We start from the raw sequence: 11,631 nt of genomic DNA, 5'->3' as shown, positions 1-11,631 counted from the left end.
TTTCACCAGCTTATTTCTCTTTTTTCATTAATGTATTACCTGGACAGGTAATGCGTGACTTAATACGATAACAGTAAATGCTACTCCTGACTGTTATGATTTCAGTTTGTAATAACCAGGCATGTGAGTGAGGTAAAAAAAAAAAGAGGAAAAGAGCCGACCGCTTGCGCGAGACATGGAACGGGGATCAAAAAATTGGAAAATTTCTGAAAATGTACACACAAAATTACCAGTTTCAAGCCTCTTTTAGTGCATTTCAAAGTAAAAACATATTACAAAATAATGTGAATGTGTCACTGTACACTAATAACATTTTGAAGTAAATTCGCACAATAATTGATAATCAGCCCAAAAAGGTGGTAATTGGCTTTTCTGCTGTGCTTTATATTTTAACCCTGTCTTAATTAATTTAGTTATATAATCTTGCATTTAAATTTAATATTTACTCATTACAGTAGTTCCACCACTGATTTTCTGGCACTCTTGGTTGCAGAGCTTTGCTGGTTTATCCAGCAGCACAAGGAAGACAGCTATGGGGATAGATGTGCTGGCTCCAGCTGGGCTGGAGTTCCAGAGCCCCGGCCGCAGGTTGCAAATTCAACCCACCGATCGGCCGTGGAAGTCCCGATGAGGTTGAGATTGGCTGCCTTGCCCAGCCTAGGTGCCACATTTTCGGCGAGACTTCCAGGGCGCGGGTGGTGGAGATTTTTTTGCGGAACCGCTAGCGAACTCTAGCGGAACGTAGTGTTCATTACAAGTCTATACATCGTTTTTGTTTCTTTTTTTCGATCCGATTTCTCCGTTTATTTGGCAAAGTGAAAAATGCGGCACGGTGGCGCAGCAGTAGAGTTGCTGCCTTTACAGCGAATGCAGCGCCGGAGACTCAGGTTCGATCCTGACTACGGGCGCCGTCTGTACGGAGTTTGTACGTTCCCCCCGTGACCTACGTGGGTTTTCTCCGAGATCTTCGGTTTCCTCCCACACTCCAAAGACGTACAGGTTTGTAGGTTGGGCAAATGTAAAAATTGTCCCTAGTGTGTGTAGGATAGTGTTAATGTGTGGGGATCGCTGGGCGGCACGGACCCGGTGGGCCGAAGGGCCTGTTTCCGCGCTGTATCTCTAAATCTCTAAATCTAAATCTAAAAGAAACCATGCAAAAAGGAAAATGGATTTTAAAAACTCGGAAATCCGTGGAAACGCAGAAAATTCACATGCCTGAATTACTGAGTTATTTTACTCTACAACAATATCCACAACATTAATAAATTTAATTTGTTGTCTTCTTTATTAATTTTTTTTTCTTGCAATTGCAAGTGGTTATGAATACTAGCAGCTATTCCTTACCATCCATATTTAAACATGGCAAAACAGAACAGTACAATGCAACATGTAGGTTCTCACAATATCTATTAATGTGTTACATATGGAACTACATGCAACTTTACACACTAATCCCATTTGGGTGCAGGTTAGCAATTTTTTTGTTTCGGAACCTTCAAACATATGCAGATGTATTGCTGGGATTAAACCCACTCGATAAAACTGCAAAGCTTAGCAATGCTGAACACTAAAGAAGTACTTATTTATCCAACAAAAAATAATTGGCAATAGCTCACAAGGTTATCGGAAACTAAATGAGCAAAATTTGCCTTCTTGTAGGATTATCGAACTGTGTCCCATTAATGGATTAGTTTAATGCCTTGGAGCATTGTATTGGCACATTTATTAGATTACGAGACCAAGGTTGGGCCCATTCCTCGTAGAGGGGGGACAGGGAAGGGGAAAGTGAGCCCTATTCCCCCCTTCCCCTCTCCTGATCCCCACCTCCCTCCCTCCCTCCTCCCAACCCACTTTCCCCTCCTCCCCACCCCCACTCTCTCCTGCCCCCCACTGTCTCCCTCCCCCCCCACCCCTACTGTCGTCGTCCCCCCCCCATTTTGGCTGAAGTTCAGTCACAAACAAGATAACAAACGAGAGTTTTAGTATATAGATATAGATTATGGGGGGAATGGAGTGTGTGAGTGGGGCTCTGAAGAAAAATCCTAAACACAATTTCAGTTAATGCAGGAGAGGTTCGGGGGAGTTTTAAGGGGGGGGGGGGGTTGAGGTGGGAATGGAGTGCGTGACTGGGGGGATGGAGTGACTGAGTAAGGGGACGGTGTTAGACCAATGCAGTCGAGGTTTGGGGGAGTTTTAAAGGGGGTTCAGGGGGGATGAATTGAGCGAATGGGGGATGGAGGAGAGAGGATAAGGGGGCTGTGGGGGATGGAGTGGGTGAGGGGAGGATAAGGGGGGTTGTGGTGGGGATGATAAGTGGGGTTGAGGGAGTGTGGATGGAGTGGGTGAGTGCGGCTGTTAAAAAAGCCTGAAGCCAATTTAAGTTAATACAGCACAGGTATGGGGGGAGTTAAGGGGGATTGAGGGGGGGAATGGAGTGCGTGAGCGGGGCTCTGAAAAAAATCCTAAACACAATTTCAGTGAATGCAGGAGAGGTTTGGGGGAGGTTTAAGGGGGCGGGGTTGAGGTGGGAATGGAGTGTGTGAGTGAGGGGGGCTTGAGGTGGGAATGGAGTGCGTGAGTGAGGGGGGGTTGAGGTGGGAATGGAGTGCGTGAGTGAGGGGAGGGTGTAAGACCAATGCAGTGGAGGTTTGGGGGAGTTTTAAAGGGGGCTCAGGGGGGATGAATTGAGTGAATGGAGGGTGGATAAGGGGGCTAGGGGGGTGGAGTGGGTGAGAGGATGATAAGTGGGGTTGAGGGGGTGTGGATGGAGTGGGTCTCTTACAAAAACCTGAAACCAATTTACGTTAATGCAGCACAGGTTTGGGGGAGTTTTAAGGGGGATTGAGGGGGGAATGGAGTGCGTGAGTGGGGCTCTGAAAAAATCTGAAACACAATTTAAGTTAATGCAGGAGAGGTTTGGGAGAGTTTTAAGGGGGGGGGTTCAGGTGGGAATGGAGTGCGTGAGTGGGAGGTGGCGTGGCGGAGTAACGTGGAGGTGTTAGACCAATGCAGTAGATGTTTGGGGGAGTTTCAAAGGGGGTTCAGGGGGGATGGAGTGGGTGAGGAGAGGGGGGGATAAGGGGGCTGAGGGGGATTGCGTGGGTGAGGGAGGATAAGGGGGGTTGTGGGCGGGAGGATAAGAGGGGTTGTGGGGGGGATGATAAGTGGGGTTAAGGGGGGAGGGAGGAGTGGGTGAATGGTGCTCTTAAAAAAACCTGAAACCAATTTAAGTAACTGCAGCACAGGTTTGGGGGTGTTTTAAGGGGGATTGAGGGGGGAATGGAGTGCGTGAGTGGGGCTCTGAAAAAAAATCTAAACACAATTTCAGTTAATGCAGGAGAGGTTTGGAGGAGTTTTAAGGGGGTTTCAGGTGGGAATGGAGTGCGTGAGTGGGGGGGGGGGGAGGGGTGGAGTGGCTGAGTGAGGGGTGAGGGTGTTAGACCAATGCAGTATAAGAAAATAACTGCAGATGCTGGTACAAATCGAAGGTATTTATTCACAAAATGCTTGAGTAACTCAGCAGGTCAGGCAGCATCTCAGTAGAGAAGGAATGGGTGTCGTTTCGGGTCGAGATCCTTCTTCAGACTGAAGTCTGGGTCTCGACCCAAAACATCACCCATTCCTTCTCTCCTGAGATGCTGCCTGACCAGCTGAGTTACTCCAGCATTTCATGAATAAAGACCAATGCAGTAGAGGTTTGGGGGAGTTTTAAAGGGGGTTGGTGGGCATGAATTGGGTGAATGTGGTGTGGGGGGGGGGGGGGGATTAGGGGAATAGATAGGGCGAGTGGAGTTCTCAAATGAAACAAATGTAAATGAGGAAGAATGAAATTAATTTTATGTTTAAAATACAAAGCGTTTTTTACTTTAAATCGGGTTTTTTTTAAAGTGAAATAATGCTGTGAAAACGTATTTTTTTGACAAAAATGGAATGAATGCTTTTTGAAATGAAGCGTTTTTCTTTGAAATGAAAGGAATGTAAATGAAAGCGGCGTTTTATTTTTGCTCCTGTACACCGACCAATGGGGCGTCGAGTGCGAAGTCGGAGCTGAGCAGAAAAAGGCACCTTCCACAACAAAAAAACCCCTCCCCAAAGTATGAAATTGTAGGGGCATACGGATTGGCCAGGTAGCCTCGGATTGGTTTACGGGTCACGGGTTGCGGGAGCGCGAGGTATTTAAATGTCTGGCGCCAAACTCGGGTTAGAGATTAGATTAGCGAGCGAAGTTAGTGTTAGTCCAAGAGTAAGTGCGTTGCGTTTGTCACGGGTATTATCGACAATAAAGTCTTTGGATAATATCGCTCATTTGGACTCACTACATTGGTGACCTCGAACGTAAGAATCAAAGCAGCAGCATGTCGCAGGCGGGAGCGAGCGCGGGCGAGATTCATCTACCGCCGTTCTGGGCCCATCAGCCGCACCTGTGGTTTGTGCAGGCGGAATCCCAGTTCCATATTAAGAGGGTGGAGAAAGACCAGGAGAAGTTCCACCACCTGGTGAGCTGTCTGCAGTCGGAGGTGGCTGCGCGGGTCAGTCAATACCTGACCAGCCCACCCCAAACGGAGCAGTACGTGGAGCTCAAGAGGCTCCTTCTGAGGACTTTCGGCTGGAGCCAGAACCAGCGGGCTCTGAAGCTCCTCCATTTACCAGAGCTGGGGCAGCGGCTACCGTCGGAGTTGATGACCGAGATGCTGACCTTGGTGGGCGACCATCAGCCGTGCATGGTTTTTGAAGCGGCATTTCGGGAGAAACTACCCCGGGACGTCAGGTTAGTGTTGGCCGACGTCTCGTTTGAAGATCCGGTAGTGTTCGCCGAGAAAGCCGACGCGCTCGTCAGGGAGCGGCACACCCGAGACGACTCGGTTAATCGGGTCTCGAGGCCAGCGGTAGTCGGGAGAGCGGCACGTCGGCCGCTATTCCGCAGTCGTCCCGCCAAGAAAGGGCTGCGGCGCCTGTTCATTGGCAGCGGGCTCGAACAACAGGGCCGAATAGGCGTGGCTGGTGCTTTTTCCATCAACGGTGGGGCAGTGAGGCCCGAAGCTGCAGAGCCTCGTGTTCGTTTCCGGGAAATGCCTGGGCCGATCGAATGTAGAGGCAGTCTCGGTTGACCGTAACTGCCGCCTCTATGCTACAGATCAGAGTACCGGGATTGTTTTTCTGGTGGATACGGGAGTGGTCGTGAGTATTGTGCCCCCCCCTATGACTGCGAAGTTCGAGCGGGGGGGAAGGGCCCGCCCCTCATTGCAGTGAAGGGTAGCCCCATCCGTACTTATGGTAAAAGGGCCATGTCCCTGTCCTTCGAGTCCAGGACCTACCATTGGGATTTCATCGTTGCGGATGTGGGCCAGGCCATTTTGGGTGCAGATTTCCTATGGTCGTTTTCTTTGGTCGCGGGAGGGGCGAGGGTTGCCGTTTGTGTTTATTTACCTTGATGATATTTTGATTGCCAGCCGTTCGGTCCAGGAGCACTTGGTCCATCTCCACACGGTGTTCCAGAGGCTGCAAGACCACAGCCTGATTCTCCATCCGGCCAAATGCCAATTCGGCCTGTCAGCGGTGGATTTTTTGGGTCACCGGGTTACTCCGGCCGGTGCCACTCCTTTGCCAGCTAAGGTTGACGCGGTCCGCTCTTTCCCACGCCCCACTACCATCAAGGGCTTGCAGGAATTCGTGGGCATGGTGAACTTTTATCATCGGTTCGTGCCTGCAGCAGCTCGGGTCATGCGCCCCCTTTTTCAATGCCTCACGGGTAACCCTGCTGAGTTGGTATAGTCCGTAGCTGCAGAGACGGCTTTTGTCACGGTCAAACAGGCCCTCGCCAATGCCACCATGCCAGTACACCCGCGCTCCTCAGCCCCCACGGCTCTGACGGTGGATGCCTCAGACGTGGCGGTGGGTGGGGTTTTGGAGCAGCAGGTCGACGGTCGCTGGCAGCCCCTGGCGTTTTTCAGCCGGCAGCTCTCTCGAGCGGAGCTCAAGTATAGTGCGTTCGATAGGGAGCTCCTGGCCCTTTATTTAGCAGTCCGCCACTTTCGTTATTTTTTGGAAGGCCGCTCTTTTGTGGCCTACACGGATCACAAACCTCTGACATTCGCTTTTGCTAAGGTTTCTGATCCGTGGTCGGCTCGCCAGCAGCGGCACCTCACCCTGATTTCGGAGTTTACCACCGATGTCCGTCATATTGCGGGTAGGCTTAATGCCGTTGCTGATGCACTGTCCCGGCCGGCCATTCCCTCCGTAGCCGTGGTGGGTAAACAGGTGGATTTCCAGGAGCTAGCGGAGGCTCAGCGCTTGGAAGGGACTGCCGCGGTGTACGCCTCCACAGCCTCGGGACTGCGTTTGGAGCAGGTGGCGTGTGGCCCCACAGGTCCCAAGTTGTGGTGTGACGTTTCCCTTCCACGCCCTCGCCCGGTGGTGCCTGCCGCCCTGAAGCGTAAGGTTTTTGAGGCCATTCATGGCTTGGCACATCTGTCCATCAGGGCGACTTCAGCCATGGTGGCTGCCCGATTTGTCTGGCACGGCCTGCGGAAGCAGGTGGCAGCCTGGCAACGCGCCTGCATTCCGTGCCAGACCTCCAAAGTTCATCGCCATGTCCAGCCCCCATACCAGAGATTCGAGGTTCCCCCCGTCCGTTTTTTTCCACATCAACGTGGATTTGGTGGGTCCATTGCCCTATTCTGGGGGTTATACGCATCTGCTGACGGTGGTTGATCGGTTCACGCGTTGGCCGGAGGCGCTCCCGTTGTCGGACACCTCGGCGGCCTCCTGTGCACGGGCCCTGGCGTTGCATTGGGTGGCCCGTTTTGGCGTCCCGGCTATCATCACCACGGATCGGGGGGCCCAGTTCACCTCGTCCCTCTGGGCCGCGCTGGCACAGCTGTATGGTGCTAGCTTACAGCAGACCACCGCCTATCATCCCCAGTCCAACGGGATGGTTGAGCGCTTCCATCGGCAGCTGAAGGCGTCCCTCTGTGCTCGCCTGACCGGCCACGATTGGGCTGACCAGCTGCCTTGGGTCCTCCTCGGCATTCGTACGGCCCCGAAGGCTGAGCTCGTCTACGGTTCGCCCCTGCGGGTGCCGGGTGACATTCTCCCTTCCACTCCCGCCTTGCCACCGTCCGTCACGTCAGTTTTGGGCTCCCTCCGGGCACGGGTGGGTTCTCTGGCTCCAGTCCCGACCTCCAGTCACGGAAGCACAGCAGTTCACGTTCCGTCGGACTTGCGGGGCTGTGATTTCGTGTTTCTTCGGAAAGATTCCCACCGCCCCCCTCTTCGGCCGGTTTACCAGGGCCCGTTCCAGGTGCTGAAAAGAGGGACTGTCACCTTCACCTTGCAGGTGGGAAATCGCCAGGAGCTCGTTTCGGTGTCCCGGCTCAAACCTGCCCATTTGGACCAGGACCTCCCCGTGTCGGTGGCTCAGCCTCCGCGCCGGGGCCGGCCGGTGGCCGCTCCCACTGGTCCAACCAGCGGCGCCCTGTTTGCCGCCTCTCGGGCCCCCGCCGCCTATGGTTGGGCCCGGGCCGCTGTTGCCGATCAAGTGCCCCCCCCGTCACCTGCACCCTCCGCGCCAGGGGACCCCCCATTGCCTCCAGCGGCGGCGTCCTCCCCGCCTCCTGTCACGCTGGCTATATCGGTTTCCCCCTCCGTACACGTTCAAACCTCCCCAACTAAAGAAAGCCTCCCCGAAGTATAAACTTAAAGAAAACAAACGTAAATGAGGAAAAATGAAATGAACTTAATGTTTAAACAAAGCGATATCCTTTAAAGAAAATATTTATAGAAATTAAGTTTATCTTATATTGCACAGCAGCAGCCAGAGCTGGACGTCTCAGCGACTACTGGACAGTTCAGCGGGAGCTTTGAGCGGGAACAAGCCCTGTGGTACAAATAAAGGCGGCGGCGGCGCACCTCCCAAATGGGATGCGGACCAATTGTGCGGTTCCCATTGCTCCATCCCCCTCCCCTAGTCCATCCCTCCTCCTCCCCCCCCCTCACCCACTCAACCCCCCACTCAATCCCCCTCCCCTAGTCCATCCCCCCTCCTCCCCCCCCTCACCCACTCAACCCCCCACTCAATCCCCCCCTCCTTTCTCCCCCACTCTCCCATCTTCCCTGACCCCCTGTCCCCCTTCCCCCCACCAACCCCCCTCCCCCACTCTTCCCTCCTCCCCAGCCCCTCTCCCCACCCCCTTTCCCCCACCCCCCATTTCCCCCACTCTCTCCTTCCCCCACCCCCCATTTCCCCCTCTCTCCTTCCCCCACCCCCCATTCTCTGCTCCCCAGCCCCACTCACTCCCCCACTCTCCCTCCCACCCCCACTCCCCTCCCATCCCCCACCCTTTCCCCACTCTGTCCCCGCCACCCCCCCCATTCTCTCCTCCCCAGCCCCACTCACACTCCCCCACCCCCCCTCCCACTCTCCCTCCCATCCCCCACCACCCCCCCTCTTCCCCCCACCCCCCATTCTCTGTTCCCGCCACCCCCCCATTCTCTCCTCCCCAGCCCCACACTCCCCCACTCTCCTCCAACCATCCTCCCCCGCCTCCCCCACTCTCCTCCCCACCCTCATCCCCTCCTTCCCCTCCTAACCCTACCCTCCCCTCCTCCCAGTCGTCCCACCCCCATTCTCACTGTCCCCCTTCCTCCCCTACCCCCTCTACCCTGACCCCCACTGTCCCTCTTCCCTCCACCCCCTCTCTTCCCCCCACCATCGCCCCCCATACCCCCTCCACCCCCTTTCACTCTCACTGTCCCCTTCCCTCCACCCACCTTTGCCCACTTTCCCTCCCTCCCCCCTCCCCTCTTCCATGACCCCCACTGTCCCCCTTCCCCTCTCACTTCCCCCCACCACCATCCCCCTCCCCCGCTGTCCCCCTCCCCAGTTCCACCCCCACTCTCTGCTCCTCCCACCCTCCCCCTACTCTTTCCTCCCCCACCCCCACTCTCACCCCCCCACCCCCCTTTCCCCCACTCTCTCCACCCCCCCAACTCTTTCCTCCCCCACCCCTCTCACTCCCCCACCGCCCTTTCCCCCACTCTCTTCCCCCCCACCCCAACTCTTTCCTCCCCCACCCCCACTATCACTCCCCCCACCCCCCCTTTCCCCACCACCCCCATTCTCTCCTCCCCAGCCACACTCTCACTCACCCTTCCCCCCACCCCACTCTCTCATCCCACCACCACCTCCCCCCCACCCCTGCTGTCCCCTTCCCCCCACCCCTACTCCTCCCCATTCCCACTCTTCCCTCCTCCCCATTCCACCCTGCCCTCCTCCCCAGTCCCACTCTCCCTCCCACCACCACTCGCACTCTGTCACCACTTCAAATAAAAAGCAAAGTATCAGATTAAAATTGAAATTAAACCCAGCACGTCTGCGGGGGGGGGCATTAGTTAAAGGTCGGGGTGGGGGGTGGGGAGGGCATTAGTTAAAGGTCCGGGGGGGGGGGGGGGGGGGGGGGGGGGGGGGAGGGCATTAGTTAAAGGTCCGGGGGGGGAGCACGAGTTCATCTCTCACAGGCGCACGGTATCATTGTGACGTCACACGCTGAAGACCTTGAAGAGATCGTTTGGAAATGAAATGTTTTAACTTTAAAACGTCTGTAACTTTAAAAATATACGACCAATTTAAATAAAAATGTTATAGGCACTGGCTGGGAGTGGTGATGAAGGCGGTGCAAAAAATGTGGCGCTACGGTTGAATGGGGTGGGGGAGGGGAAAGGGGAGAGGGAGCCACTGACACCACGGTTCCTGCCAGCGGCCATCTTCTTGCTTCATCACTCTGGTGCTGCGCTCCTCCGGGGGAGCGCAATTAAAGGCGTGCGGGTCGCATTGTGACGTCGCACGCTGAGGACGATTCCTCTTATTGTTTCCATTGTGACCTGGGAAAATCATGTTTTTTCTTTGAAATAAATTGCTTAAAAAAAATTTAAATGCATCTCAATGAAATAGAGGTCCTATGTAAAATAAAAAGGCCACTCCATCCCCTCCCTCCCTTCCCCACTCACAAACTCAACCCCCCTCAGCCACTCCATCAATGAAAATCATTTCTCTTTAAAATCTTGTTTTCTTTTCTAGCACCCTCCCGCACTGCATCCCCCTCAACCCCCCTCCTCCCCCAAAAACTCTCCCCCTTCCCCCCACTCAATCCCCCCTCCTCCACTCTTAGGGGATCTCTGGCGGCGGTGCGGTCTTTCCTGCTCGTTGGGTTTCCATTGTGACGTGGAACACGGAAGTATTACTGCGCAGGCGTGGCTGACAGCCACAGCAAGTGGAAAAGGAATTTATTAAAGTCAAAAATGTGAATAACTCAAAATATAACAATTTGAACGTTAAAGATTTATTTTATTAATTTGTCAGTTTCAGTTTTGCGTTCTTCCTCATTGATCATCGAGACGTTGAGTTCTTTCTTCTTGCATCTCTTGTTCCCTTGTTTCGCATTCTTTCTCGTTGACCGTTAGGATGTTCAGTTTTTTGTTGTCGCATCTCTTGTCCCCCTCTGTTTTGCTTTCTTTCTCGATGATCCTCGACACATTGTTATTTGTTATTGCTCCTCTTGTTCCCTTCTGCTACTCACTGCCTCTCGATGTCTCTTTGCGTTGTTCCTTCCTTGACCATGCCGTGACTTGTTTGCTCCCTCCTCTTGGCCTGATTTAAAAAAGATAGAAATATATCTGGATATATATTTACAAATTCTAAATAAAAACCTACTTATTAATGAACACGAAAGCATTAAATGAAAATGGCAATTTTGTTTCTTGAAATAAAATAAACCTCAATCAAAAAGGTTTTTTAGTACCTGTCACTTTCTGTTTTGCGTTCTTTCTTGATGATCGACACGTTCATTTATTTCTTTGTTGCTCCTCTTGTTCCCTTCTGGTTCAAAAGCTGGCCGACGATCTGGATCAATGACGATTGATGCCTCTGGTAAATCTCTAATTCTATCCTTGGCAATGTTAAGTGAATTAATGTAAGGGTTATTTAATCTTATCAAGTTTTCAAGCATCTCAACAATTTCCCTTTGAATACCAGCATCTCGCAATATACCCATTCGCAATTCAATGCTATCTTGGGCGTCCATGAAATAGATCTGTAGGAATTGACTTGGCTGGTCTAGGTCAGGCATTAACGGACCAAGGTGATGATGAATCTGCCCTTGAATGATGACTGATGGACTCCATCCAGGCCTTGGTGGCACCACTTCCTTGGCACCGAATGACGTCATTTGAAAGAGGTAATTATATTGTCAAATATTCTTTCTGAACTCGTTTGCTTGTGGTGTGTCAACAGTGTACAATCTCATCAGTTCATCAGGTAGTGGCTGGAGAGAAGCAATGTTGACCTTACCCTTCATGCAGCAAAAGGTTGCGGTTTCCCCAGAGAAACGTTACGCTCGACACTGTGGGCAAATCTTCGTCATTTCACCAACATCAGCAGAAAGATTTCTCCTTGCGAGTTTGTGCATTCCGTCTTCTTGTATCAATCTCTGGACCGCTGTTCAGCCAGCCTTCTAGTTTCTTCACCTGCCGTCTCTACATCCCTTCTGCTTTGCGCTCTTTGTCGGAGATCCTCTCGACATTCAGTTCTCACTTGTTGCGTCTCTTCATCCCTTCTGTCTCGTGCTCTTTGTCGGA

This window comes from Rhinoraja longicauda, chromosome 11 (assembly GCF_053455715.1).
Source record: "Rhinoraja longicauda isolate Sanriku21f chromosome 11, sRhiLon1.1, whole genome shotgun sequence".
Classification (NCBI taxonomy): Eukaryota; Metazoa; Chordata; class Chondrichthyes; order Rajiformes; family Arhynchobatidae; genus Rhinoraja; species Rhinoraja longicauda.
Note: the sequence above shows the minus strand (reverse complement) of the source record.